Source organism: Microplitis demolitor, chromosome 9, assembly GCF_026212275.2.
Source record: "Microplitis demolitor isolate Queensland-Clemson2020A chromosome 9, iyMicDemo2.1a, whole genome shotgun sequence".
NCBI lineage: Eukaryota > Metazoa > Arthropoda > Insecta > Hymenoptera > Braconidae > Microplitis > Microplitis demolitor.
The window spans coordinates 13,848,292-13,863,229 of NC_068553.1; the positions used below are offsets into that span (position 1 = coordinate 13,848,292).

The 14,938-nt window shown below is 29.3% G+C and overlaps 1 protein-coding gene across 6 annotated transcripts in view; it reads left to right on the plus strand.

Annotated features, from left to right (window-relative positions):
* Window positions 1-14,938, plus strand: part of LOC103578637 (putative polypeptide N-acetylgalactosaminyltransferase 9) — a 295,869-nt gene that overhangs the window by 161,050 nt on the left and 119,881 nt on the right. Inside the window, exon 1 of one of the 6 annotated variants that reach the window (XM_053741869.1) lies at window positions 629-912. The exons of 4 other annotated variants lie outside the window; for them this stretch is intronic. The gene's annotated coding sequence lies outside the window, so the exon portion shown is untranslated. Of the gene's footprint in view, window positions 1-628; window positions 913-6,438; window positions 6,457-14,938 lie in introns of those variants that run through there. One more of the 6 variants, XM_053741871.1, reaches the window with a different exon arrangement.

Below are 14,938 nucleotides of genomic sequence, written 5' to 3' on the forward strand. Positions count from 1 at the left end.
TTTAAGGTGTCTAGCAACCCATTTTTCGATCGCATTTGTAAAAAAAAAATTGTTGATTTTTTTGACCCACCCTAATATATATATATATATATATATATATATATATATATATATATATATATATATATATATATATATATATTCATTGATGATTTATTGTGAATAAAAATTCAATCGACATTTGACTGAGTATTTAAAAATCGTGACGCCAAGCGTTATATATATATATATATATAAAGAAATGAATATACATAAATACAAAAATGTTATTTCAAGTGTTGATCGATTATACATTCATGTCTACAAATATTTATAGATATATGTACATGAATGAAATATTATTATATTTTTATCTACGCAATATATAATATATAGGGTATCGAATCGATTAATGTCATCACATAGGTCTATGATGTTTAAAAAGTTGTTATGGGCACACAACAAGTTGCCGCGTATTTGCAAGAATGCCGAGAGGAGATTGTCGCGTGTTTGCGATAAGATTGAAATTTCCTGTAAAACGTGACACGTTGTCGTTTTACTGTGTATTGCATATATTTATGTGCATATATTTATATGTTGTCGGTTGAATTTCACCGATTGCCGCTTGTTGTCGTTGCGTGCCAACCAGTTGACATAACGCGATAGATTTTTGCAGGCCCACTTTGTCGTATTTGCGTGTTTATCATATTTTGTTTTTGTTATTGAATCTCACTTCCTGGTTAATAATAATTACTAATTATACATCTTATAATTATTATTTATACTTATCTTATTTATTTTAAATGACGGTTTTTTTTTTAAGTTGACTTGTTGGCTTACGGTATCGGTGAGTTTTTAAGATAAATAAATATTGTGGGTGTTCATTGGAAAGATAATATCATTCTCTACAACGCCGTATCATTAAAAAATACTGTGAGTTGAATAATTTTAACGTTAGAGCCATGGGAGATTGAAATTAAATTTTAATGTTAAAATAATTTAAAAATTTTCTACGGCTCTAAGTTTTAACGTTGAGACAATTAAATCTTTGAAATTTTTTCATTGGGACTAAAATTGTAAGTAATTAAATTTTCCTTGCAATGATTATAAATAACGTATATTTTATTGCATATACGTTATGTCATTAGTAATAAAAATCAGACTGAATAAAGAAATTTTTGTAAAAAATGAAGAATATTGTTTTAACTTTTAAACAATTAATTTGACAATATTTTTTCAACCAATTATCTACTTAGTGTTAGATTTTTCGAATACAGTGATCTAGTTCTATAATCATAATTATTAATTTATCAAAAATAACTTTCACTAACATTTTAATTTCGATTTTTTTAAATTGAAAGTCTAAACTTAGTAGAACAAGACAATGGAAATTATTTTTGATAAAATAGTATTTATAATAACAAAAAAAAATGTCAAAATGAGCATTTGAACAACGAAATTTTGAGTAGATAATGAATTAAGTAATTTCTTATTTTATTGAAGTAAAAAATTATTTAGATCAAGAAATTATTTACTTCGTAGAAGACATCATTTTCTTAGTCTGAAACAGAAATTCTTTGAACCAAGAGCAAACTTTCTTGAGCGAAGAAATTTTTTTTCTTGGTTCGAAATAGTATATTACACACCTAGGGAAATAAAGTAAGAAAGCCTCAGATCACATGTGATTGTTGGCCGAGGCGAAGCCGAGTTGATTGTAGAAAAAAAATTTTTTATACGCCCTTTTTGTTCTGCAGATCCAAAAAGGCGTTTATTTTGAGATACGTCCTTTTGGCATTAGTAACGCGTTGTGATTGTGATGCTATTTTACAAAAACGAGTGTAATAACCATCCTCGGCATAGTAAAGGACTCGCGCGCGGAAGATCAGGGTTCGAATCTCGGTTAAAACAAGTGGTTTTTCAAAAAACAAAAATCGATACCAACACCAATACAGATGACATCAATAACAATAATAATCAAAATGATAGCAATAATAATATAAAGTTAAAAGCTAATAAAAATTTCATTTCATTTTTTTCCATTCTAATATAGTAAAATTTAGTAAATGGGATAGTAAAATTTACTTAACTGGGATAGTAAAATTTACTAAACATAACTAAAAATGAATATGCAATGTAGGAGATTTTTTATAACCTGTATATGAGAAATTACTAAACGACTTATAAAATATGCCTATCTGTTTATGAATTTTTCATATAAATTATACGCGTTTCAAGATTACTATCCAAATTTAGTAATTATTCTCATATTTTTTAGTAAAATTTACTATATTTTTTTCTCCGTGTGACTATATGCATTTTTCATGTACTTTTTATCAGAGGATAAAAAGTATATTTATAAATTATGATTTGAAAGTATTTTAAGTTTTTATTTCAAGTTGCGTTTAAATAAAATGAGTTTATCTAAAAATATCTTGGGAGTAAACTCGTAAAAGGATTGAATAGAATGAAAAAAAATACCACAATAAGTTACTCAAAACGTCTTTAGATTTTGTATAATCTCTTTATTTCTCTTTTATACATATCTTTGGCAGCATTTCCTCGGATTCAAGAGTCTTATAATCCTTTTATCGCCGTTTTATGAAATCTGAAAGCTCTCAAATAAATGAAAACCTAATTTTCGAACAAACCACAAAAATAAATTGACGATTAATTCTATTAAATATAAAAACTTTAGAATATAGTTTCCAATAAGTATGAGTATTAATACTCGACTTTAAATATTATATTTAAACGTACCCAATTTTCTCTATATACATATGTTAAATCTCATTAAAGTTCGTTCAGTTGTTGAATAAATACTGGAATTGTTTATGAGTAAAATTTGTTTTCTCAAGTGCTTACCCTAATACGAATTGATTTAAATTCAATTTCATTGCTAATTTTTACTCAGACATTTTCTATCTAATTTCAATAAGATAAAATAAAAAAAAGTTCGTCATCCACTGATCCACTGAAATAATAAAACTCGATTACTATTTAACTAATAAAAAAGTAAATTATTAATAAAGTTCTGACTAAAAATTAAAATTCATTTTCCTGCAGAGAGCACTAACATATTCATTTGATTCTCTCAGAGTATATCTAGTTGATTTGCATGAGCTTCAAGTGAAAGCCGATGGAATCCAGATGTGGGTTTTCCCATTGAAAAGTTAATTTCCTCAAAATGGGACTTGTACATCAAACTCTCGCGAACATCTCTTACTTTAACGTCCGTCACAACCCTCATCATTTTCCCTGGAAAATAGAGACGGGGTGTTAATCTTCTCGCTGATTTCTCAATCAATATAGAGTCGCGGTGTAACAAACTTTATGTTAAGCTTTGAAGCTCTAGTTTAACACTTTGTAGTTCGCAGGAATTCACTCGATAGTTTGATTTATTTATTTGCAATTTAATTCAATTACAAAAAGTCGTTAGATGACAGTAGGCACGCAGAAAAAGAACATGATTATAAAATAATATCATCAGTGATGTTAAAATAGTACACGCGTTTTATTTGTTACAAGTTTAAAACCACAGTGATTCCAAATCTGTATCAATTTTCACGGGTGCTTAAATTAATCGCTGATTGTAAGCAATCGCAACTAGGTTATACGCTAAACTTTTCATTTTCAAATTAATAAATTGTATTTTTATTTTACTTACTTCAAGAATAACTAAAAAGTTCAGATCCTAATCAAAAAATGGTCGCACCAGATTAGATATTTACAATTTTGCTCCTTTTTATGAGCTAATAAAACAAATATTAATTTCTTGTAAATGAATTCAAAACTAGTTCACAAATCGTTGTGCTCCGTAGAAAATCGCCCAACTCTGCATTTTTGAGAAAATTCTACTTTTAAATTCACTTTTGCCTATCGTCATAATAGACATTGTTGATACTTGGTTTATATACATGTATACTTTTTTTTTTTCAACAAAAAATGATTTTTTTACTATTTTTTAGCCTTCCTGCATAATTTACAAAAATCGAGTTTATCAAAAATGGAGGTGGTATCTTTTTTTTTTTTACTAAGAACGACAATATGAGTTTATATCTTGCACAAGGTTACTAGAGAAATTGTTTTATATTTATTCTTGAATTTCGAAATGTTTCACAGAAGTTCTAATTTTCTCACATTTTGAAATTCGCTATAATAAAGATTTTCAGTTCGCTTTTTTTTCTCCACAAAACTATAAATAAACATTTTAAGTAGATTAATCTAAATCAAAATTTTGATTATTGTTTTAATTTAATGACCATATAATTTTATTTGAAAAAATAAACTTTATTCCCTTGTCAAAATTAATACCGATAATTGGAGAATTCGACTCTTACATATATTTAAAAGATATCTTAAAATTACAAGACGTTTTCGCTTACCTTGAATTAATACTTTATCTTTCATAAATTTATATTAAAGAATTTCCCATTCAATACAAATAAGATATTTCAATATTTCCGGAATTTAATATTGTAAATTCAACTATCTTATTATTATAATAAATAAAATAACAATAAAATAAATCTTAAAATGTCAAACTTTATTGAAATAAAAATGATAATTTCTTTATCGTCAGACTTGAATATTAAAATAATTGTTGTCTCGGCAATAAAACTGTGCGTTTTAATTGCGATTCGGTGTGAGCATGAGTGTGAAAAATTCATATGGAAATGAGCAAACATTGTACGAGACTTGATGATGTAGGATGACGATGAGATTGTGAGGCGGTGGTTTATGAGTGGTATGAAGTACTCTATAGGAGGCATGAGTATTTGTGTATGAGTATATGTATGATATGAATTTATGCCAAGTTGCTTACGGTAGGAGTAGACGAACCTGATAGACCAACATTTGTTAGTGACTACTATGCGCTGTTTCATTTTCTGACACGCCTTCAGAGTAATAGCTCTTTCTCACGAATCGTTACACTTTTTAGGTAGATTTTTTAAGAATATAGCTATTGTATTTGTTCTCATGGTCGATTTTTCAAGGAATTTTGTCATAACCTATCATAATTGGTCAAGTAGAGTTCAAAAAGTACCATTCGTTGAAAAATTTATATATGTATATATACGTAATAGAACCAACTTTTGAAGACACTATCGCGCCTACAATTCTTATCGGATTCTAATAAAATTTTCTACATTTATTTTATGGATGATTATCTTCATCAAGTTTGAAGATGAGGTTAATCGGTTAATTCATTTAGAAGTTATGATTGTTCGAAATTTTTACGATTTTTTCACTATTTAGATCCAAATTAATTTTTTGTGAAAAGATTGCTGATAAAAATTATTTAAATTAGAATTTAATTATTGAGTTGAACTTTTATTTGTACTATCTCATAAAATATATGAGATAAATAAAATATATGTGTTTGATTTGAACGTGTACTTGGCGCGAGATACTACCATGTCTCCTGATGTTGTTTGTGGTCATTGTAAAGAGAATTTAATCACTTACAATTTTGGTCTCTATTTAAAATTTCGCATAGTCAATTGCTGCAAAATTACAGTAGTAAAAAAATCGAAATTATTTTAACAATGTTTTTTTTTAAGACTAAATACTACTAACTTTTAAAACTATTCAGTTACTTTTTAATTATATCAAAGTTGTAGGAAATCGAATGATATACTATTGTGAGCGAACATACACTTTACAGTAAGTAAAAAATATTATCTATTGAGAAGTATTTATCGAAGACATTGATAAATATTTCAGATATGGATTTTATTAAAATAAAACTTTGATAAGACGACACTTCATTGTGTCATTATTCATTAAAAGCTAATTAACAATAAAACATTGTTTCGAAATGGATACAAATTTTAATGAACGTCGGTATACTGTATTAATTGGTCACTAAAATAAGTATATTACATATGTAGAATCACGTTGAGGTTATTCAAACTTGGTAAATATAATTAAAATTTTTTTTTAGTTAACTCACTAAAAGTAAATTCGTAAAATTAACCAGCAAATTGTGAATATTCATTAATTCATAGTGCAAATCGTACGACTTTCTAAAATTAGTAATACATTTTTTACTGCGAAATAATGAATATTCAATAATTCTTATTAATTCACTTCTAGAGACTAAATATATTTCAGGCAAATTGACTAGATACTCTCTAAACAAGAAATAGTGTATTATCACCGAGTCACAGTGCATATATTCACTAATTGAATAAGTTGAAATTTTATCACTAGTTGAATTATTAAGAGTCATTGTTTGTTTCTGTGTAATAGTAACCTAGTAAACCAATTTAATTTACTGCTTGCTTTAGTGGAAAAAAACTGCTGATCAGATCAGTGGGATTGACCCGTAATACTAATAAAAAATCCGATGTTCATATTATTAAAATATGTCGTCGTTTTTTTTTATTTTTACGGACCGGCGAAAATGGAACTTAAAGGATACTGAGCAACCACAACACCATCAATCCACAACACCATTAAATCATAAAGGCAATGGTATGCCATTTTGTTATACCCTCTAAAAATGTATTAGTGAGCTTCACTGCGAATCAGTCGATAGTCACTATTTCCACAGCTATAAATATATCACTAATTCAACCAATGGTATTTATATAGCTGGTTCCCAGTTAATATTCACTAATTTGAAGTGAATTTCACTGATTCATCTTTAGAGAGTAGATGGGAGTAATGAGTGTTTTTGTGAATTAATTATCATTTAATCGATAATCTTATTATTACATTAAATTATAATACTTTTTATATCAACTGCATTGAAATTCTTAATTCCATCGCAAGTAATATGAAAAATTGCATGCGCGTGGCACGGGTTGAAACAACATTTCCGACTTCGGGTGATGTCAGCCCTCGCTTTCGGCTAAAGCAGTCAACTTCACGCTTTTCTGGAATCGTCGTATTTCATCCCTTACCACGCAATATACACTCAAAGAATTTTACGGTGTTTTTTAAATGAGAATTTTTTATAAAAAAATTACTAGAGTAATAGCTAGTAGCACAAAGACAGTATAAAATTATAGTACAAATTACCAATGACATAAAAATTTTTTAAATACATCGAACTAACTTTACAATATATATTGTGATTTTGTTAAAGCAATAGATTAAACTTTATTTTAGAAATTTGTACCCACTGTATCGTGATTGATTATGCTAAATGAAAATATTTGATAAACTATTCGTAAAAAATGAAATAAAAGAAGTAAGTTTAAAAAGAATTATAATTAAAAGAAAGCTGAAAAACATAATGGGTTGGATACATTCATTAGCTGAACATGTATTCATTCACTTAGTAATAACAAAATGTAATTATGTTAATTATGTCAGAAAAATTATAATTTGTGTTTTGTAAATTATTTAAATAATGCTGTAAAACAGAAAAGTATATTTGTTCCCGAGTCGCTATTTGACTGCGCTATAGGTACTCAAAATACTTGAATAGACCTATTTTAATACTTGACATTCTTAATCGGACCTAAATGAGTATTTTTCATACTTTATGCTTTTATTAGCTCCTACACACTGTAAAAAAATCCGGAGTGAATTCGGAGTGAAATTAAATCCAAATTCACTCCGGATTCACTCCGCCACTCGGAGTTCCGGAGTTTTAAAAAAAATCATTCCGCATGCAGAGTGAATTGGGAGTTTTTTTTAGCGAAGTGATTGCGAAGAGATGCGGATTTTATTTCACTCCCGTGCGCAAATGCGTGTGTTCGGGTGTGCACAAATGTGTGTGTGTGCCAATTTGCGGGGGTGAGTGTGCGAGTGTGTGTTTGGGTGTGTGCGTGTGTGCGAATGCGTGCGTAAGTTCCGGTGTGTGTGGACGTGTATGTGCGCGTGTGCGTGCGTTTGTTTGGGTTTGTGCGGTTGTGCGTGCGTATGTGCGAATGTGAGTGCAAATGTGTGTGTGCGTGTGTCCCCGAATATGTGTGTGGTGTTTGCGTATCAGCTAATCAGCAATATAATACACGAGTTTTTACTTCGATTACATTTAGTGGAGTTATATTTTATTAATTCTATCTTTAAAACTCACTCCGGAGGAATTAAATTAATAAAAAATCATATACTCCGCGAATACTCCCCTTCGGGATGAATTTCACTCCGAGGAGAGTGAATAATTAAAAATTCATTCACTCCGCATTCACTCCGGATTTAATCTGCATTCACTCCGCGAATTTTTTACAGTGTAAATTCTAAAAGATCAAAATTTAACATCTCTCTACATACCCATAAAAATTATTCATTCTCATTTGGTAAGATAAATTCTTAAATTCCTGATTAAGACCTAAGTTTTCTACGTATGACTGACTCCAAACTCCTACATTAGTCCTTTAAATTCTAATTTACTTTAATTTAAAATCTTTCGGTGGGCCTATCGAAGCCCTACTAGCACTCTATACACTTAATAACTTATAACGTTTCTATATCAGAAAAATATCATCTTTCTTTTTAAATTTAAATTGATAGGTTCAAATAAATATATTACAACTGTAGGTCTACTAGGCCCTAATAAATATTACAGAATTCATAGGCCTAAATAGGCTTTTTAGAATGTTTAGGCTCTGATAAGTATTAATTATTTTGAATTTCAACGCCTATATAACAACTAAACATGTCGTTTTCGCCCGTAACTGACATTTATAGAATTTACATAGGAGTTATTTTTCTATACAAATTAAGTACTCAGTATTCTTTTCTTTCTTGATCCTAGAATTTCTAGGTTCTAGCAAGGTTTTAAAATTTTAACTCGGGTTGTTACAAATATATACGGGACTAAATACCGTGAAGCGTTCCACACTTCCGTGGGAAAGGTAAATTAAAATAAGGAAGGAACCTTTTCAATGGAAAGTTTATAAATAAATTGAGAAAAATATGGATAGTCTAAACTGGGAATCGAACCCAGACCATGTCGGCATCGCACCGCGTGCTCTTCCAGTTGAGCTATTCGAGCCTATGTCATATTCCGTTCAATTTATCTATATCCATTGAGCCACGCTGTCCATCATACGTTAGTATTTTTGAATTATTATTTAAATAATGCTGTTAAGTAGGAAAGTATAATTATGTGTTTACATTACAAGCGTATGTAAGCGATAAGTATCTATAGACACTCAAATTTTTTCTAATACTTCACTCACATTTAATTATCTCTATACTTTTTACAATGCACTGAAATAGGATGATACTTGTGATTTTCAGTAGGACGATCGATAATCTATATGTACGTGTGTAAAGTTTCTATAACTTTTTAACCAATTAGCAGATTTGAATGGTTTTTGTGGCAATCAAAAGAGCTTGTCAGCCGTAATTAGCCGTAAATTTAAGATCATCCGATAACAAACTCTAAAAAATAATAAAAAATAAAAAAGTCGACTCTTGATTAAAATTGGAATCGAATTTGCCACCGCTAGGCAAGACATAACTGTTTTCGAGCTCCCCGAGCTCAAAAACCCGATGCATTAATAAATATTTTTGAGTTCAATGAATTCAAAAGTGTATTTACAATGATGTATTTGTACTTTTCGAGCTAAAAAACAGTGGGAAGTTTTTGGACTAGCCTGTAGGGTCAACCGTCTCCCAGATTTTTTGTACTGCAAATATTAAAATAAAATAATAGATCTTTTGGTTAGTCAGAAATAGTTATCTTTTAGAGCATATTTTAATAAAAATTTACTAACAATTACTGAAATAAATTGTATAATTCTCAAAAATATAGAGTTGACCCATTGTGACCTAAAATTTTTTGGTAATTTTTATTAAAGAATTCTCTGCGTGTAGGAAATAATATATATATATATATATATATATATATATACTTTTGTTATTCACTGTGACTTCACCGAAGTTTAACTAAGCTTGATGTTATTCATTAAGTTTATGTAAGTTCGATGTAAGCTTCATAAGTTAACATAAGTTTACTATAAGTTCAATATTTTCACTCGAGATAGTAATAATGAAATGAGCCACTGGCTGAATCAGTGAAGATTTTACTCATTCATTTTAGAGTGAAATAATGTATGTTACCTTTATACTATTGGCTACTTCATTATCAAAAAAATTTATTATATTGGCTGACTTGTTCAGTATAACGAAGTATTTTCATTTGTTAACAAATCGCGATACTCCATTTTATATTTTTTTACTTTTCTTAAAAAAAAACGAATAAATCTTAAGATAAATAATCAATTTGCTGAACAAATAAATAAATAAAAAAAAAACTAACTTACAAAAATTTCCGAAAAGTAATAGTCCAATTTTTCATGCAATAAACCATAAAATAAATCGAGCATTAGACAGGAAATCCTCGATTACACCGGCTCTTACACATTTAACTTCTTTCCGTTTTTCTCACTCGTTGCTCGATCATAGAGAAGAAAAGTACAGTAAGTTAAGTAAAGCGCCGGCTTTTCCACTTGGACTTGTTTAATGTTATAGCCCAGTGAGTCTCGAACAATTGAGAAGAAGTTATAAAGCACAGCCGAGTATATAAAAGAAGGAAAGAAAGAAAAAAAACAGATAAAAATGAAGCAAAGGCAAAAGGCAAAGAAAAAAAAATAATACAAGTGTGATGTTATAATATACGTATAATAGAATAGGGTACTTATTTGGCTTGAGTCCAGCATCAGAGGCTAGTTCGTCCGCGACAAGAATGCCTATTACTCCATTAGTGGTTATCGTGTTAACTCTTTATTGGCCTCTGAGCTTAAACTCATTGTCCGAGTTGCTTTAATGTCCTAGACTCTATGCTACGTGCAATTGCACCAACCAGAAGCTGTTTGACATTCACGTACATCAGTTAATGGTCTCTTTTTCTGTATATATATATATATATATATATATATATATATATATATATATATATATATATATATATGATATCATTTATTTGGTATACATGCATATACCAAATAAGTGATATACTTTAACGATTAGATTTTAGTATTAAATTTAAAACTGAATAGGATCACGTGTATCAATCGTTCTCGTCTCTTTGTGTATATATACATGCGGATGGGTGTAAAAATATATCTATGATATTATCGATAGTATCGTGGGCAATATCAAAACCATCCTTTTCATGAAACCCGAACACGTATCTCTTCATCGAGGAGTATATCGGATAGCCTCATCTTTTGCGTTCGTTCATTCATTCATTCGTGACTACTCAATTTCCCTGGTGAGAAATGAAACTGGTGCCAGAAAAAACGGATATTTTTTTTTATGCTTACGAAAATATAATTTAAATGATGTATTTTTATTTGTTAAAATTGAACTAACTTTTTGACGAAAATTAAGAGCTGTTAGAAAAATAAAAAACCGGAAAAATAAACTAAGAAAGAAAAAGGCAATACCCACTTGTTTATAGGTAAAGAAAGGTTCTCTACGAGAAAACGTGTTAAACGAAAAAATAATATGTTAAACAATGAGAGAAACAAAAAGGTAATTTCAACCTGTATGTGTGTAATGAATAAACACGCGGGTTAAGATATTTCAACTCCCTCTGTGGTGTGCATATTATTTTTTGCTAACCAGGTCAAAAATAAAACTTGAGTTAAACTGGGCTTAATAAGTTGAAATTTAGAGCCGTTTTACACAAGACAAACTCGACTTTTTTTTACGGAGATAATGAAATACATTGAGTTATCGCCTTGGTTTTGACTTAACTAGCTTCCTTCGTCACGATTTCAGCCAAGAAAGTCAAAATCAAGTCGAAATTGACTTGATTTAAACTTATTAGACTAAAATTATAAGCCGAAAAATTCAAAACTAAGGTGAAACGCGAAACACACATTTGGCACTAAAAAATATTGCTTGCTTTTGAATTGTTGTAGCGTTTAAAGTAAGGCGAATAATTGATATTTATGCCATAAGGCCGCAAAGTGGCGATTTATCAATAATCTCGATGTTGTGATATGAGCCTAAATTACTTTGTGGCGGGAATTTGAGAAAACGAGTGTAAATTTGACGTCTAATCTGAAACCGAGAATGGTTAATCATTCATAATAATTATTACACTCATTATTGTAAAGTAGCGTCACAAAGATTTTCTTCGACTTGGTTCAGCAAGTCAAAAGTAAGGTGAATAACTATTGTGCTCGAGTGAAGACGAATAAGTTCAAACTAAGATTCAACAAGCTCTAAAATTGACAAAAATTTAATAAAAGTTGAAAAAGTCAAGATCTTATCGGAATACCAGCGGCAAATCGATAACTTCAAAAAAAAGTAAGTTGAAGCGAGCCTGAAACAAGTTTTATTTTTGACCCGGGTATATCTATAAAGAAAAGTTCTAATTTCTGTTATTGATTGAGGGAAAGTTGGTGCATACTCATATTTATATCACTTATTTTTCTATTTATGAAAAGTGCAATTTCTTTTCTGTTGAACAGGACCAAAATTTGAGTTTTCACGTAGTTGTAGTGAAAAGTCATTTTAGTTACGTCTATAAACTTTTTTTGTTTGTAGCAATGTTACCGAACTTAGCTGTAATAGTCATTCTTGTAAGAATACCTTTTAACTATATTTACATCTCGTTCCGGGCTATGCATTCCAGAGCTATTTTTTCAATTATTTTTAAAAGACTCGGCTTGGCTTCGGCTAACAAATACATGTGATTTGAGACATTTCTTACTTTATTGCCCTGGAAGTGTAATATACTATTTTTTTTTTTTTTTGAAAAAATAAAAAAAAAAACAATTAAGAACCAAGCAAAAATAGTTGCCGAAGTGAGACAAAAAAAATTTTTCGATCGTAAAGCACGACTCAAGATGCTTCGCATCATTTAAAACAGTAATTAATACTATATGCTTATCTGAAAAATTGCTACATTATTACTTTTATTAGTTATTCATTAGTATTTTTTATTAATCCGATAGAAAATTTTATAAAGGAAATATTCAATTATTACTAAACATTTTGTTATACACGGAGAGAAAATTATGGTAGCCGTTCCGAGTACACTTATGAAATATCATCCTATACCGTTATGGTAATGATTACTTAGGATTATGGGATATAGACCCCTACTTTCTTGGAAAAGTTCCCATAAGTATGGGAACAATCCCTATCATTATGGTAACAGTTCCCATATCGCATGTAAAAGAATCATGGTAATGATTACCATACTCATAGGAATAGTTTCCATGAGCAAATAGGAACCAATCCTATAACCACATTGTAACGGTTCCTAAGTGTATATGGGAATAAACCCTATATATTATGGTAATCATTCCCATAATATATGGAAATTATTACCATAATATTATGATAATGGTTACCATAATATTATGGTAATGGTTACTATAATATTATGGTGATAGTTACCATAATATTATGTTAACGATTACCATAATGTATGGAAATTATTACCATAATATTATGGTTATGGTTACCATAATATAATGGTAACCATTATCATAGTTACATGGTAATGATTACCATAATTCCATAGGAACTATTCCAACACCATACAGGAATTATACCTATAATTATAGGAATGATTACCATAATATATATATGGGTGCCGTTCCTATAATCAACATTTCAAAAAAACCGGTTACCATGCATCATGGGAACTATTCCTTTAATATATTGTAACTGTTACCATAATTTTCTCTCCGTGTATATTTTATTATACGACTCAACGATTTTTATTCTGTAGAAATATAGAAATTAACTAAAAATTTATTTCCATTCTAATATAGTAAAATTTACTAAACGGGATAGTAAAATTTACTAAATATGTAGTAAAGTTTACTAATGCAGTTTATATTTATTGCCATATTTTAATAATAAAAATTATTAAATGTAAATAAAAATTAAATTCTCAAGATAGTAAGAATAACACAATTTCAATAGCGTTTTAAAATTACACTGTGAAAAATTTCCGACAAATTTTACTATGGGTGCATTGTAACACCGGACCATAAGAAAACTGGCACAAAATTTACAAGTGTCCCATAGTAAACAGTATGCGCAGACGACACGATTGGGACCTATGCGCGTACGTTTACTATGGGACGCTTGTAAATTTTTTACCAGTTTTCTTATGGTCCGGGGTTACAATGCACCCATAGTAAAATTTAATGGGAATTTTTCACAGTGTACAATATGAATTTAGTAATTTTGACTCATATTTTTAAGTAAAAGTTGCTAGATTTTTTTCTCCGCATATTAAAACAAATCAAAGCCAGATCTTTTTAAACTACAAATTTTGAACATGACTCTATTCATAGTTCTAGTCCTCGCATTCTTTCCATCTCCTTCATTGCATCTTCACTACACGGTGCATGTTTATCTGTCATCCAGTTGTGAGCTACGTTCAAGAATATAACTCATCCAGTTTTAAGTTGATTATAAAGATTTGTACTGAACAGACAAACAAACGTACGAATTCTGTTTTTATTCCTATTGTTTATTGTTTTCTTTTCTTCCTCTTCTATTTCGTATTCTTCTTTATTGTTCTTTTAGTTTTTGTTTTTTCATTTTCTTGCATTGTCATCTAATTCTGAGCTACATTCCGAATTTCAAGTCTTTAGCTCATCAGTAAGATAGTTGAAAAAAAAATAAATTACAAACTTTCACCTGAACAGACATACATGGAAGCGAGTTAATGAAAACGTGGTAAAAAAAAAGTAAACTGGTAGTTATAATTTGTTTTATCATTGTTTACTATGTAAAAAAATATATAAAAGAAACTTATCAATATAAAAAAAACAATCAACCATAAAATAATAAAAAAAAATTTTAACCGGTATGTCGCCAAGACAGATCTGTATTTATTTATTTTTTTTTTTTTAAATGTTTTTTTTATTTCATCCTTTTGGCGATCGACTCAAACATATAAATATATATATATATAGCGAATTGGTGGTAGTGAAGCCGTTGCTGCAGGCGTTAGCGTGGAAATAGTAGAAGCAGTGGATGCTGAAATAAAAAGGTGTCGCATCTACGAAAGTCGAGTCGA